The sequence below is a fragment of the Fukomys damarensis genome, unplaced genomic scaffold (assembly GCF_012274545.1).
Source record: "Fukomys damarensis isolate Sample0158 unplaced genomic scaffold, DMR_v1.0_HiC HiC_scaffold_26, whole genome shotgun sequence".
Classification (NCBI taxonomy): domain Eukaryota; kingdom Metazoa; phylum Chordata; class Mammalia; order Rodentia; family Bathyergidae; genus Fukomys; species Fukomys damarensis.
In genome coordinates, this window is record NW_022900938.1 from 21,008,267 (window position 1) to 21,023,009 (window position 14,743).

A 14,743-nucleotide genomic window follows, 5' to 3' on the forward strand; every position below is an offset into this window, starting at 1 on the left:
TCTGCTAACTTTTAGCAGAGTTCATACATGAAGAGACACAAAGTTTTCTTCTCATGATTTTTAAAAACATCCTCCTGGGCCAGGGATTTAGCTCCATGGTTCTTCCACCTGCTTCACAAGCACAAGTTCGATCGTGGTACCTGAGTTCGATCCTTGGTACCAAATAAATAAATAAATACATCCTCCCTCTACCCAAGCAGCTAACAGAGGAAGGCTTCACTTCCACATTCCTGTGGTTCGAAAGTGCACGCCCTTCCTACACGTACGCACTTCCTTTGGAGTAAAGCTTCGCCATGCTCAGGAAGTCAGTCATTGATCTCCCCCAAAGTGAAAGTAAACTCAGGATCAGACTTGTCTTCATTTTCTATGCTCTAAGATTCCATTACTGCCTACCTGGCACATAACTCTGGGTAGGGAGAAGCGTGAGATGATAGTGACCATATTTATTGAACTTCAGATTGGCCTTGGACTTTGGACACTCTGCCAAGCTGTTGCCAGAGTGATAACAGATTGTGTCACTCTGTGCTTCAGAATCTTTAATAGCTCTGTTACAAGGTGAAATCCCACTCAGCTTTCCTTAATGATGCAGGCCCATCATTATAGTTATCATTTGGATGTAGTAACATAGAGTTACCTTTATCAACCTTGGGCATATAGAAATATCAGCCATCTAGAATATGACAAGAAATTAGGAAGGGAGTGGGTGTCTGTACAGCTAAAAATAACAGAATGTACTTTAATCAGAAATCTGGTTAATCAGTCAGTACCAGATTCAGAACAGTGATTCTAAAGTGAGAACATGACTGATACAGTCAGATGCACTCTAAGCAGTAGTAAGACACTTTATAAATTAAAAAGAGAGGGTGTGTGGAGAGAGACGCCTGAAATCCCAAATACTTGGGAGAGTGAGACAGGAGAATTCCAAATTAGAGGCCAGCCTGCAATTTAGCAAGACCCCGTCTCAATCAAATAAAAAGAGGCTGGGAATGTGGTTCAATGTGAAGGCCCCATGTTCAGTTCCCAGTATGGGGAAAAAAAAAATTAAGCAACATGAGATTCTGTACCAGGATGAGCCAAAAGGGGCATTCACTGTGCCGTGGTGCAGTGTAACACTTGATGTTTCCAGCGGTGACTCTGGCTGTAAAGAAACAGTTCAGGGCTGGGGATTTAGCTCAGCAGTTCGGTGGCCTGCCTTGCAAGCGCAAGGACCCGAGTTCAATCCCCAGTACCAAAAAAAGAAAAAGAAACAGTTCAGTTGGAGGCTTTGTTTCAGATGTTAGGAAAAAAAGACTCTGAAATATCTTGAAAGACTCGATATAGAAGCCACAGATAAATATTACATCATACCATGTAAGATGTAAATTCTGCAAAAGTACTTTACAATAAAGGTGGGTAGGTATCACTGAAGAGGTTGTTTCAGTGTAGACAAATGACAGTTTTGCAGTTTTGTTTGCTTTTTTGAGACAGGTTCTCACTATGTTGCCCAGGCGGCATTAAACTCCTGGGCTCAAGCAATCTTCCTGCCTCAGCCTTCCATGGGACTACAAGCACATGCCACTGTGCCTGGTACTACTGGGAGTACTGAGATAGCTGAGTATAATGCAGTTTTTCTCAACCAGCAATGATTTCCTTGTCTAGGAGATATCTGGCAATGTCTGGAGACCTTTTTGGTTGTTAGAACTTGGGTTGGGTAAATTGGCATCTAGCAGATAGGAATCAGGGGTGCTGCTAAACATCATACAGGGCATGGGACGGGCTCTCCCCTCTGCCCTCTGAATTGTCCAGCCCAATAGTGCTGAGACTGAGACATCCTGGCCTAGAGATTCCCCTGCCTTTTTATTTTTTATTTTTTGGTACTGGAGATTGAACTCAGGTCTTTGTGCTTGTGAGGCAGGTATAGTGCCACTGAGCTAAAATCCTGGTCCTCCCTTGCCCCCCGCCCCACTTCATTCAACATGAATTCAGGTTGTTAGGTATTTGGGAGTAGTTATGTAGGGTTGGGGAAAAGTCACAGGATTTAAGTGGAGACTGTAAATTTGTTATATTTTCTATAAACCCACATTGTGGAGTCATTAAAGAATTGTCCCTTACCTTAAAATTGGCTTGCATGTTAGGCTGCTTATTTTATACTTTACAGTTTTCTTTTTTTGCTAATTTTTCTCACTGTAAGAATTATAAAATTTCTTAAGCATCCAACCTAGAAAAGGTGATGTTGCAGTCAGATTAACTTTCCTAGGTCAGCCCCTTGCCTTTCCTGAGAGGCAAAGCTAGAGTTTGGGACAAGGAACTAAGGAGAGACATTACCATTCTCAAACTGCACGAAGTTCCAAACACTGTAAGCCGAAGAGATTGAAGCTGGGAAGCTGCCACTAGGCAGGGAAAAGCCCCAGGACATGTGCTTTCCCACCAGCAGGCTGCACTGCTGTCACTGCGAACAATCCCTCCTGGTGCCTTGTCTTTCCATTATTGCTCAAGCTTTAAAGTCACAGGAGGCTGCATCTGGGTGGCTGGGCCCAGGTCCCAAGCTTCACGTGTGAGAAAGGGGTTATCTGTCCCCATCAGGTTCTGCAGTCGAGAGAGGCCTTTTCCCAACAAGATTCACCAAACATGGAAGTGAAGTTTGGACAGTGAACAGCAAAAGGGACAGGGATCATCATTGTGAAATGAAAGCATCAAGACTGAAAGGAAGGGCTGGGGATCCAGCTCAGTGGTTTCACCGCCTGCCTTGCAAGCACAAGGACCCAAGTTCGATGCCGGTACTCCCCCGCAAAAAAAAAAAAAAAAAAAAAAAAAAAAAAAAAAAAAAAAAAAAAAAAAAAAAAAAAGTTTGAAAGGAAGAACTGGACCCCCAAATACCTAAGACAGCTTCCCAGCCTGAATGTGGGAAATGAGGGAAACTTCACTGATTCCGATAAGAATGATTTCAGATTTGTTTACATTTCATCTAGGTTGGGACTAGAAAATACCTTGTAGGGAGTATTTAAATGGAAAAAAAGCCATGCTATGTTTCTTGTAACTCAGATGGCCAAGGGACAGAAGTGATTCTAAGGACTTAGGAGCTGCTGGGGGAGCTGCCAGGTGGCTGTGCATGTGAGCTTGGTATAGCTTGGGCTCTGGGTCCATCTGCTGGTGCAGTTTTTCTTCAACTTCTCTTTCACTGTGCATTAGTCGTCCATGGCTCACATTTCCCAACTATGTGGCAATTAGCAAAAAGGGCCCAAATGCAAGGCCTAGGCAGGTTCTCTAAAAGGGAGTGGAAGAGGGAGTAATCAAGAAGGCACTTCCCGGTGGGCCAGGAAGGGAGCTTGGGAGCTTAGTGGGTGTTCTTTCTTTTTTTCTTTTTCTTTCTTTTTTGATATAGGGTCTACCCTGTAGTCCAGGCTGGCCCCAAACTTACAGCAACCCCTCCTGCCTCACTGCGCCCCGCCCCCAGTTCCGGGATCACAGGTGTGCACTCTTATACCTGCCTTTGGCGAGTGCTTTCCCATTTGTCAAAGACACATGAGATTCCTCGGTGCTAAGGTAGGTCGTTTCTGTAATTCTTCCACTGGATATACAAATGACACCAAGACTCCGAGGTGTCACCCCGATGGCCAAGTTAATGAGGTTATTGTTTGAGATTAGATCGCTACTAACCAGCTTCACTACTTCCCTTTGGAACGGCCGCTGCAGGGCAATCTCCTTGGCTGTCCTGGCACAGACTGACCCTTTATGGCAGAGTACAGATTGCTGGTCAGATGGAACAGTGCTGCTGTGGCCAAGGCCCTGGGTTGTTCATTCACCGGGACAAGATGAATATCAACCACCTTCCTCAGGTAGTTTGGCTGTGGTTTAGAAATAAATCTAAGTTTAATATAAGCTCATTAAGATGCATGGCTGTAAAGTGTAGAGTTTGGAGAGTTTTTGTGGGTGTGTATACCTGTATCACTGCCCCCAAGCTCCAGGTAGAGGACTTGTAATTGGAACTTGAGTGTGAGTAGCTAAAGCTATTTCTCCTGTTCACAGGAAATACCTGAGGCAATGCTCCCCGTACCTTAGAGTGCACCACAGTCACCTGGAGGGCTTGTTAAACCAGCTGAGGTTCCCAGGCAACACTGATTTGCTGGCTCAGGGGCGACACTTGTGGAATCCCAATGCTCAGGATTACCAGTGGCGCACCTGTAGTTACAGCTACTTGGAAGGCAGAGGCAGGAGGATCCCTTAAACCTAGTTGTTTGAGGCCATCCGGGGAAACATTATTAGCAAGGGCCCATCTCTACAGAAATGTAATTGTATGATGATCTTTAAATTCTGCCCTCTAGTGTCTGTTGCAGAATCCTTCAATTTAGTCTCTTGTTTCTGGCAAGATGTTCCACAAAACCATGGATTTGGTCCCTATATTGCCTGTTGGAGTCTTCTTTCCAGTGAATTAATCAGTTCTAAGGGTCTAAAGCTTCAAGGGCTCAGCATGCTTTTAAAGACTGGAAGACTCCGCATACCCTTTTTATAGCTAACGAGGGGTATTACAGTATTTTAAATGTGGTTTGTTTGTTTATAGTACTGGGACTTGAACCCAAGCTTTACACTAAGCTACCTGCCCAGAACATTTTTTACTTTTTTATTTTGAGACAAGGCCTTGCTAAGTCACTGAGTTGTCCAGGCTGGTCAGACATGATCCTCCTGCCTCACCCTTCCAGAATACTGGGATTACAGGCCTGCACCCATACCCAGTTGTGAGCATTTAAAACATTGTTTAAAGTAACACATTTAATAAGTGTAAAACCAACCACCTACTATGTATGATTTTGTTTTTATATTCATTTCTGTGATCCTAGAAGATTTCATAATTTTTCTTTTCTGCAATGATTGCTTTTATCATCAGAAAAAATGAAACCCCAAACAAAAAAGATTTCCAGTAAGGCAGACTCCTTTTGCTGCCCCTATTTGATTCAATAAACTACATATTACAAGACACTTTTTTCTCTACAGGGATACTGATATCAAAATGTGCACGGGCTGTTTCTCACTACTATTTGAATCATACATAAGCAATCGATTTTTTTAAGAGTAGGAAGAATTTATTGAGAGAAAGAAAGCTTCTGTCTGAAAGAGACAGAAGGGGGAATAGAAAATGGGTTGCCCCCGCCTTTTTTGTCCTGGGGATTGAACTTGGGACCTTGCGCTATAAAGGCCCTGATTTTTTTTTTTTTTTTTTCGAGACAGGTTCTTGCTACATAATTTAGGCCTGTTTGAGCTCTTTATATAGTCCAGACTGGCCTCAAGCTCACAGTCCTCCTGTTTCAGCCTCCCAAATGCTGAGATTATATCATGTACCCATACCTGGCAAGAAATATTTTTAAGCAAATGATTTAATATACTATTTTCATATGTAATTCTTAAGCAGCATTTAGGCAGAGGGGCATTTGACAATGACTTTTTTTTTAAAGAGTGACTTGTGGTAGAGCCCTTGCCTTCATGAGACCCTGGGTTCAATCTCCAGCTCTGGCGAAATAAAACAGTAAACCGCTTTCACTGCGGAGTAAATAAAACAAGGAAATCTGATTCCCCTGCTTCATTTAAATTCCTCTGTGTCTACTCATGGAGACTCATCTAGCTAGTAGTTTGTAAGCCATCTGGCAGCTCTCTTTAGAAAGGAAATGCTCTTTCAGGTAGGACTTGCCCTGCCACCTCTTGTCTTCCACGGATCCAGAGCTGAGGGCAAGTGAATGAGAAGAAAACTCCATCCACACAGATTTCCAGTCTCATCACACCACATGGGGCAGGACCAGTGCTTCCTCCGGTCCCTCTGTGGCTGTGGCCAGAGGTGTCAGCAAGGATGAAAGCAAACTCCACCCCAGGGACACAATACTGAAGATGGACCAATCGGGACAAACTCCCTGAAGACAGCCTGGCTCTTTCCATTCCTCTGGAGCTTTTAGGGCAAAAGGCAGAAGGCAGCTGTTTCTACTTTTTAAAAATTGCAATTGGTCTAGTGTTTAGTTATCCTCCTTTACATCTAAACTGAAATCTCCCCACATTTTGAATCTTGTATTTTGAGAATGTGAACTAGAACAGTCCCGACTGTATGATCTGCCTGCCCCTCGTTTAGGGTTCCTTATTAACATGTCCCCAAACAGATTCACTTGCTCGCTGCTCGGGACCAGGAGCTGCAGCTTGGACCACAGCTGGGCTAAGCTGGGTCCGCACCAAGCCTTCCACCCAGACCCGTAGGAGCCCATCAGAGAAATCTCTTCCCTCCTCCACAGGCTGGTATTTCCTCTGTCCTCGGATACTCAGAACAAGCACTCTGAAGGCCTTCAACTGTTCACCAAGTGACCTGGGTGCTGTGCCCCTCACTTGTTCACCCTCAGAGCCCCTCCATCCTGGCAAAGTGCTGAACCTCTACTCTTCACCAATAAGCACTAAGTAATCTTCCCTAACAGGCTCGGCTTCCATCGACACGGTCTAATCTTTGAAAGTCTTATGGCACCCTTGTCATTCTACTGACTCAAAATGAACTAGGGTTACCTAACTCCACTCCAACCCCAAATCCAAGTCTTCCTGCATGAATGTCTGTTAAGTCTTCTAGGATCCAGTTATTTCAACCTGTGTGGAGGCCTCTGTAGTTGCCTGGTTAAATAGTAAAAAAACAAAAAACCCTGGTTCTTGGAAAGGTAGCCCTTTCAGCTAGTAACTGAGTAGCATCTAGGGCTTCAGCATGTCATTCCGTGATAGTATATTCGTCAGTGTCAATGCTATGACCTGAAAGATTATTAGCCTGCAAACAACCCAAATCAAAAGCACACTTGCAGGTGTCAGGCATTGACAGCTTTTTGTAAATTAACTCATATATCCCTCCTAGCTTTGTAAAGTAGGTTCTAGTATGATCCACATTTTAGGGTTGAAGGAGCAGAGACTCAGGGACTTTAATCTCACGCCCAAAGTCACACACTTGATACGTAGTATAATTGGGGGTTAAACCCAGACAGTCTGGCTCCAGAAGAGGTGTGCTTAGCCACTAGGCCTCTCAATGCAACCTTCCCAGTCTTCTGTCACTTACAGATGTGACAAAGTGTTTTTGATTTCAAGATGTTAGTATTCATTCAGCACTTGCCGGCCCCAAGCCTGATGCTTGGCTCTCATACACAATAACTAAGACAGACAAAGGCCAGAAATGGACACAGGGTAGTTTCAGTTGTCTGAGGCACAAGCAGAATTAAGCCACAAGGGGATTTATTGGCCCACATACCCAAAGTAGAACAATAAATTTTGGTGTAGAGGCAACAGGATCTATAGACCAAGATGCTGTGGTTAGAGAGTGGGTGGGATCTATTACCAATAGAAGATGAAGGGAGGCCTACCTTTGATAAAATAAGGGGCTGGGCTCACTAGCTGAGTGGTTGAGCATGTGCCTAGCTCGAATGAGGTCTGAAGCTCCACTGAAGATGCAGAAAAGGAGCTGGGAGTATAGTGCATGCCTGTAGTTCCAGTTACAGAGAGGCTGAGGCAGGAAGATCGCTTGAGCCCAGGAATTCGAGGCTAGCCTGGACAACAGAGTGAGATGTCATCTCAAAAAAAAAAAAAAAAGGAAAAATGATGATAATCTCCCTCCACCTTTGGTTACCAACCTATCCATGTTTTAAATTATGACTTTCTCAGAATTTACATTACAGCGTGCTTAATTGCCTTGAGCTCACTTCACAGGAAACATCATACACAATAGTTTGCTTATCCAAGAAGCAGCGGCCTGGTCAGGCAGGTAAATAACAAATGCCAGTAAAAGATCCATCCAGAGCTTTGCCTGAGAAAGGAAAAGGAAATGGAAGTCCTTCAATAGCTCCTGAGGAAGATTCCCCAGATGACATTTCTGGTTTAACTTGCCAACATGTAAGTCATGCTGTTGGCGTGAATCCTGCGAAGAAAGCAGTAGCTAAGAAGCAAGGTCAGTTTATTCAGAATGGTGAAAAGAAATTATAGAAACTAGTACTTCCTTCACCCATTTAGTTGTGCCTTGTGTGCTTTTTCAGAGATGTAGTAAAAACCGGTATTCACTGAAGCACTTTAAGAGTTCCAGAACAGAGTCCCGTTGTATCATAACTAATCTGAACACATGGGTAATTTGGATTCTAAAACTAATACAAGGATTGTTCGGCTCCTAGAAGAGATCATCATCCTATAATTTGATATAATCATAGGGGTCTGGTGTTCGGTGCACTTGTTTTTGTTGTTATTGGGAGTGTGAGGAAAAAACGGAGAACTTTGAGGCGAGGAAGAAGACAGTGATGTCAGTGTGGTAACTCCACAGAGATTTTACCGCGGTGCTCTCAGATGGTAGGGTGCCTCAGAATTGCCAGAAGACTTGTTACGGCAGATTGCCGGGTCCCAGGCCTACAGACTTGCACTTAGTAGTTCTGAGACCTGGCATGTCCGATAAGTTCCTAAGCATTGCCAGTGCTGCTGGGCCACGGATCAGTTTGAGAACCACTAAAATAGAAAAATTTGGTGAGAAAAGTAAGTGGCACTTGAAAGAACAGACTCATCTCAGGTAAACTTGTGCCGGAATTTCTGTTGCCAGTCTTGTTTTATGAGTGGTGATTTAATTTTCAGCGAGTAATCTTACCCAGCATAATAAAGATAACAAACAATAAATATAAATAAATAATAAAACAAACTATATCCCTTCTCCCCGCCAAAAAAGAAACCCCAGAAAAGAAATAGTTTGCTTATCCATGAAGAATTATTAGTGAGCCCAGGGCCTTCTACATGCTAAGTGTGTGCTCCACCCCAAACTCTGCCCCTAGCCAGATTTCTTAATGTGTCTTTGGTAAGTTGGTCTTTGGAGGTGTTGACTTTGGTGGACCTCACCTACCTGTGCATAGAGCATTTGGTAAATGGTTTCATACAGTCTAACATATTTCTACATGAGAAACTACTAAATCACTAAGTCAGAATTTTACAATTAGGGAAACATTAGAAATTGTCTAGTTTGGCCCAAGATGTAGCTCAGTGCTGCTGCACTGCGACCTGCCTTTTCCATAGGAAAAAGCAAAATGACAGTCACCAGATGGTGCCTTCTTCAGCTGTTTTTTCTTCTTTTCTTTCTTTCTTTCTTTTTTTGGGGGGGTGTGATAGGCTGAATACTGCCATCATCTGTGGAACTACACCTACACGTTCCGCACTGTTGGCTAAAGGCATGCATGTAAGCATTGGTCACCCACCCACACCCACCCTTCCTTCCTTCATCTTTCTTTACTTTTCTTTTTGGGACATAGGAAACCTCCCCCACTCTCTCCCTCCCCCCCCTCTGTCTCTCCCTAAGGGATCGAACTCACGACCTTGCATTTGTGAGGCAGGCACCAGTACCACTGAGCTAAATCCCCAGCCCCAAGAAACCTTTATTTTTAAAATCTTCTGGGTGGTTTCCAAAAATATGTAGTTGATAAGTATTGTATACATTCAAGGATATGATGCTACGATTTGTGTGTAATGATTTTCACAATCAAATTAATTAAACATCCACTCCACCAGCCATGCTGTACCTGCCCTTGACCAGCAGCCATTTTCTCACCAGGGTTTGGACAAGGATTTGTGGACAGAGCGACCTTGCAGTGACCCCATCCTCTGTATATTGTTAAGACATTAGGCAGAGTACTTATGTTTGTCTCTTGCTATCCTTTGGCCTGATTCTCTTTTGTCTCTTTTTTTAAAAATCTTTTTCCCTTTTTCTTCATTCTCTTTTCTTTCCCCTTCCTTTCTTTCTGTTCTTTCTTTCTCTTTTTTTCACCCTTTTAGTTTGTAAGGAACAACAAAACATAACCAAGAGGAATTTCTGACAATCACATCAACATTATTCAAACAGCAATAGGTGTCAGGTTATTTTAACAATCTAAGAAGTAAGACATCTGGTTCAGTTCAATAGCAATTGGGACACAAGCTTAAAATTTTTTCTAACAAATCTTTGGGAAAACTGGCCAACCTTTTTCAATGAAATAGAAAATAAAATGAGAGTTCTAAAGCATGTCTTACACAAAATTGATTTCAGAGGTATGGAAAGTTTAAAAGTACTAGAATAAAATATTAGTGAATGTGGTTTATATTCTTTTATGACATATGTTCAACCTATGTCCCCATTTGCATAGAGAACAGCCTTTTTCAAGATGAGCCCCTTATATTTTGTGACTGCCACGCTCCCTGGCCATAGTTCATTGGCCCCGGGCCAGCCACTCCTCTGTTGGACTGCGTGCATTAGCTGCTCTTTCCTGCATGCTGAAATTGGGCAGAAAGATGTTAGCCCCACGTGTCAGTGGTGTTGAAACTAGAGTAGCTACCTTGGAGCTGTGTGGGTGGAGAAATAACTTAGCAGAGAAGGGAAGAGAAGAAATAAGCAGTTAGTTGCTTAGAAAGAAGCAGAAAGAGGCAGGTGAACTGGGAGGGATGAACAAAGGAGATGCTTTGATCCCAGAGAAAGTTTTGGTTCTTAGTTCCAGCATTTCATGCCACTTGGCTTAATTTCCTCCCTTTGGGCTCCAGTTTAAATCCCATGTATTATAATGAATTTCCCTTTAATTGACCAATTCCTATTGCTTGCAAATAAAAAGGCCTACACTGAAGCAATCAGTGAAATATTTTATAATATAATCACTTATTAAAAATCTGCCTTTAATAGTGTCTCTGATGTGAAAAACTGAAAGTGTAAATAAGGCTCAAGTTGTATAATTGATAATGTGAAATAGGAAGAAAAGGTTGAAAGGAGTAGGGAAAGTGGGAAGAGTAGGTGAAAGGAAAGAAGGGAAAAGAAAAAATATGAGAAAAGAAAAAAATGGAAACAAAGTCTTTGTAAATAGGGAAGGGTGGAGGGGGTGAAGAGAGGGCAGGGGAATGGGGAAAAAATGAGAACCAAGATAAGTCTTATAAAGATACAAGATCCCAATGATGAACGTAACTGTACTGTATACCTAAAAAGTACCAATAAACTTCATGAAAAAAAAGATTAAAATTCTTTCCAAAAAAATCGTGAGCAGCATTAAATTAATAAAAATATTTTGGAGATAGACCCACATACACATGACAAAGAAGTACATTCTTAAAATCCCTGAAAACTCACAAGAAAAGATAAATATGTAGAAAGGTAAATTTAAAGAGGTAAATAAAAATCAGAGAAGATCTTAAATAGGCAATTCTCAATTTAAAAAACACACAGACAACAAATTTAGATATCAATGTTCAAGTGAACAATAACAGTGAAATACTACTTTTGTTGTAGCAGGTAAGCAGTCTACTAACTGGTCTCCCACTTCCAATTTTACTGTCACTGTGGTCCTATCTTAACACAGCCGTCAGGGGGCGCCTTTGAAGTCACACATAAGGCTGTCACTGCTCAAATCCCTCCAAAGGCTCCCATCTGCCCTGGAGAAAGCCACAGTCCTGGTCCTTGGGTAGCAGCCCACATGACTCACTAACCTGATCTCCCCCTCTCCTACTTGCTTACTGTGATCCTACCTCCTGCCTCCTTGAACACATCAGGCTTTTTCCAGCCTCCGGAACGTGATTTTTCCTCCACCAAAAATGTTCTCCCTCTGGATAGTCTCATCTTTTATTCTTCACTTACTTTCAGTCTTTGCTGAAAAGTCATCTTGTTGGTGAGGGCTTCAATGGATGGCCCTCCAACCCTGCACTGCCAGCTCCGCTCCTGCCTCACACGTCTTCGTAGTACCTTCTTGTGTATGGTGCAATTTACCCACGGCTGTAGTTTGGATGTCGAATATAGCCCGAAGGGCTTTGTGTTAAATGTTGGTCTGCAGGTAGTATAGAACCGTGAAGGAGAAGGGCCTACCCATGGTGCAGGACTGTTATCCCAGGACTGTGGGCAGAAGGATCCCAAGTTCAAGCTTAGCTTGGGAAACTTCATGAATTAATGAGACCCTGTGTCAAAATAAAGATAGAAAGGGCTGAGGATATAGCTCAGTGTGAAGGTCCTGGCTTCAATTACCCAGTAACGCACACACAAGTGGGACCTCATGGGAGGTCCGTGGGTCATAAGGGGCTGTCCCTCAAAGGGAAGTGTGGGACCCCACACACTGCTCCTCTTCAGTGGCCCATGAGGGGAGTGGTCTTGCTCTGCCACTCACTGTGCGGTGATGTGCTGTCACCCAAAGCAATGAGCCCAACCTCTCATGGACCAGAACTCCAAAACTGTGAGCTACAATAAACTTTTCTCTTTATAACTTGATTGGGATTTGTTATAGTGTGAAAAACTGAAAAATTTAAACCCCCCCAATCAAATATCAGTCAAAAAAATACATCAATCAATAAATGGGCAAGTGAACTGAACAGGCATTTCTCAAAAGAAGTGGCTAATAAGTCAATTAAAATATGCAGCATATTTAGTCATTAGAAAATGCAAATCAGAAGTATTGTTGAGATGCCATCTCACCTCAGTCTGAATGGTTATTGTCAATAATAGAAAAACAATGAAATGTTATCGAGGATGCAGGTAAAAATGACTTCTACATCCTTGGTGGAAATATACATAGTAGAGTGTATATCAATGTGGGGTTCTTTATAAAACTAAAATGGCTACCATTTGATCCTGCTACACCACTTATTGCATATACCTGAAGGAATTCAATCCACAGACCATAGGAACATCTGCATGCACACACTTATTGTAACACAAATGAAAATAGCCAGTGCTCACTCACAGACCTGCCAGTAAAGAAAATAGGGAATATATACTCAAGGGGATATTCCTTGTGAAGAAAAATGAAATTATATCTTTTGCAGGGAAGAGATGGAAGTGGAGATTATCATATTTACTTCACATCAGAGTTTTTTTTATTTCTTTTTGTTTGTTTGTTTGTTTTTTGACACGGAGTCTCACTTTGTATGTAGTTCTGGCTGGCCCTGGACTCACTATGCAGCCTAGGCTTGAACTCATGGCGATCCTCCTGCCTCTGGCTCCCGAGTGCTGGGATCACAGGCTGTGCCACCATGCCTGGGACAGAACACATCAATTTTAGAAAGGCAGATATCACAAGGTTTCCATAATATGTGGAAAATGTGCATCTCTTATGAAACATCATAAGCAATTAATGTATTAGTCAGAACTTTCTGGGTTGCAGACAACAAGAAAGCCACTTGTGTTCGCTTCGGCAGCAGGGATGGATGATTTATTATGATTCATCAGATCCATCAGTGACAGACTCCTGGCAGCTGGACATAGAAATGGCTTCCTGGTCTGGATGCCCGAGGGCAGCATACTGCAGCATCTGCTATCCCTACAGAAAAAAGATTAGGTTCTTCCAGGCCTTAGAGTAATGGGAACCACATACTTGATGTTGTCAAGACCCCTGTGTCATATGTTTGTTCCTGGGCCCCTCTCTGTTTTTTCCCATTTCTTATTCCATGTGATCACAGGTTATTCCTAGCAGCTCCTAACTTAAACATCACTCTTCATCCTTAAAAAGAGGATAACAGGCTAGTCCAGTTTGGATCGCTGTCCACCCCTGGACCAGCAAACGGCTATGGTAGAGGACAAGGTCACATGGTGTTAACAGGAGACACCTGTCGTCATGATTTGGAGTCAAGGAGTTAGGGAAAGGAGCACATTTGTGCCTGTATTTGTCCAATCTGTAGAGTCAAAGGAAAATGTCCCAAAGAATACACACAAAATGTTAAGAGGGGTTATTTCTCGGTAGTGAATTAATAATGGTTCCTCTTTCCTCTTTCTTTGTGTGTATATGTGTTTGTGATTGTTGTATTTAGAATATTTTAGTTATATTAGTAATTGAAAGTAGTTTTATAGGTTTTTTTGTTGCTCACTTGTTTCTGTGGTACTGAAAGTTAGGCCAGGGTCTTTCTACCGCTAAGCCTCCCAACACCTGCCCCTGTTTAAAAAATTTTTTTTGACTGGGCTGGGGATTTAACTCAGTGGTTCCGCCACCTGCCTCGCTAGCACAAGGACCCAGTTTGATCCCTGGTACCAAAAAAAATTTTTTTTGACAGAGGATCTCACTAATGAGCCCAGGCTGGCCTTGAACTTTCTATTCTCCTGCCTCAGTCTCCCAAGTAGCTGGGATTACAGATGTGCATCACCACTTTGGGCACAAGTAGCTCTTAGAAAAAGGAGGTACTATATATGACTTTTTGTATTAAAAAAAGCTGTAGGTTACTAGCTATAGGTTAAAGAAAGGCCATTCATATTAAGTAATATTTTCTGGGAACTGGTGTGAAAAAAAATCTACCTTGACTTTGCAAATCTTATTCCACTGAACTGTAAACAAACCAGACAGGGCAAAGGCAAATACTCAGCAGTTATATTAACCTTCTCACATCTTGGTGCACCTTAGTCCTTTGTCACACAACCATCAGAGCCAGCCCACTGACAGCCTATTTGAAATTTCTGTGTTCCCTTTTATATATGTGCACTGATGTATTCACCAATTCATTCCACTGATGTTTGCTAAGCACCCATGTCCTGGGAAATGGAAAAATACAACAGAGCCCTATTTTTTTTTTCTCATACCAGGGATTGAACTCTGGACCTGGTGCTTACAATGCAGGCAGCAGTACCACTGAGCTAAATCCCTGGCCCCCTAGAGCCCTACTCTTGATGAGCTAAGGAAGGATCCAAGAAGAACAATGTATGTGTGTGTAAAATATAGATTTGTGCCAGGCATGGTGGCACACGCCTGTAATCCCAGCCCTCGGGAGGCTGAGGCAGGAGGGTCACTGTGAGTTCAGATCAGCTACATAGTGAGTTCCA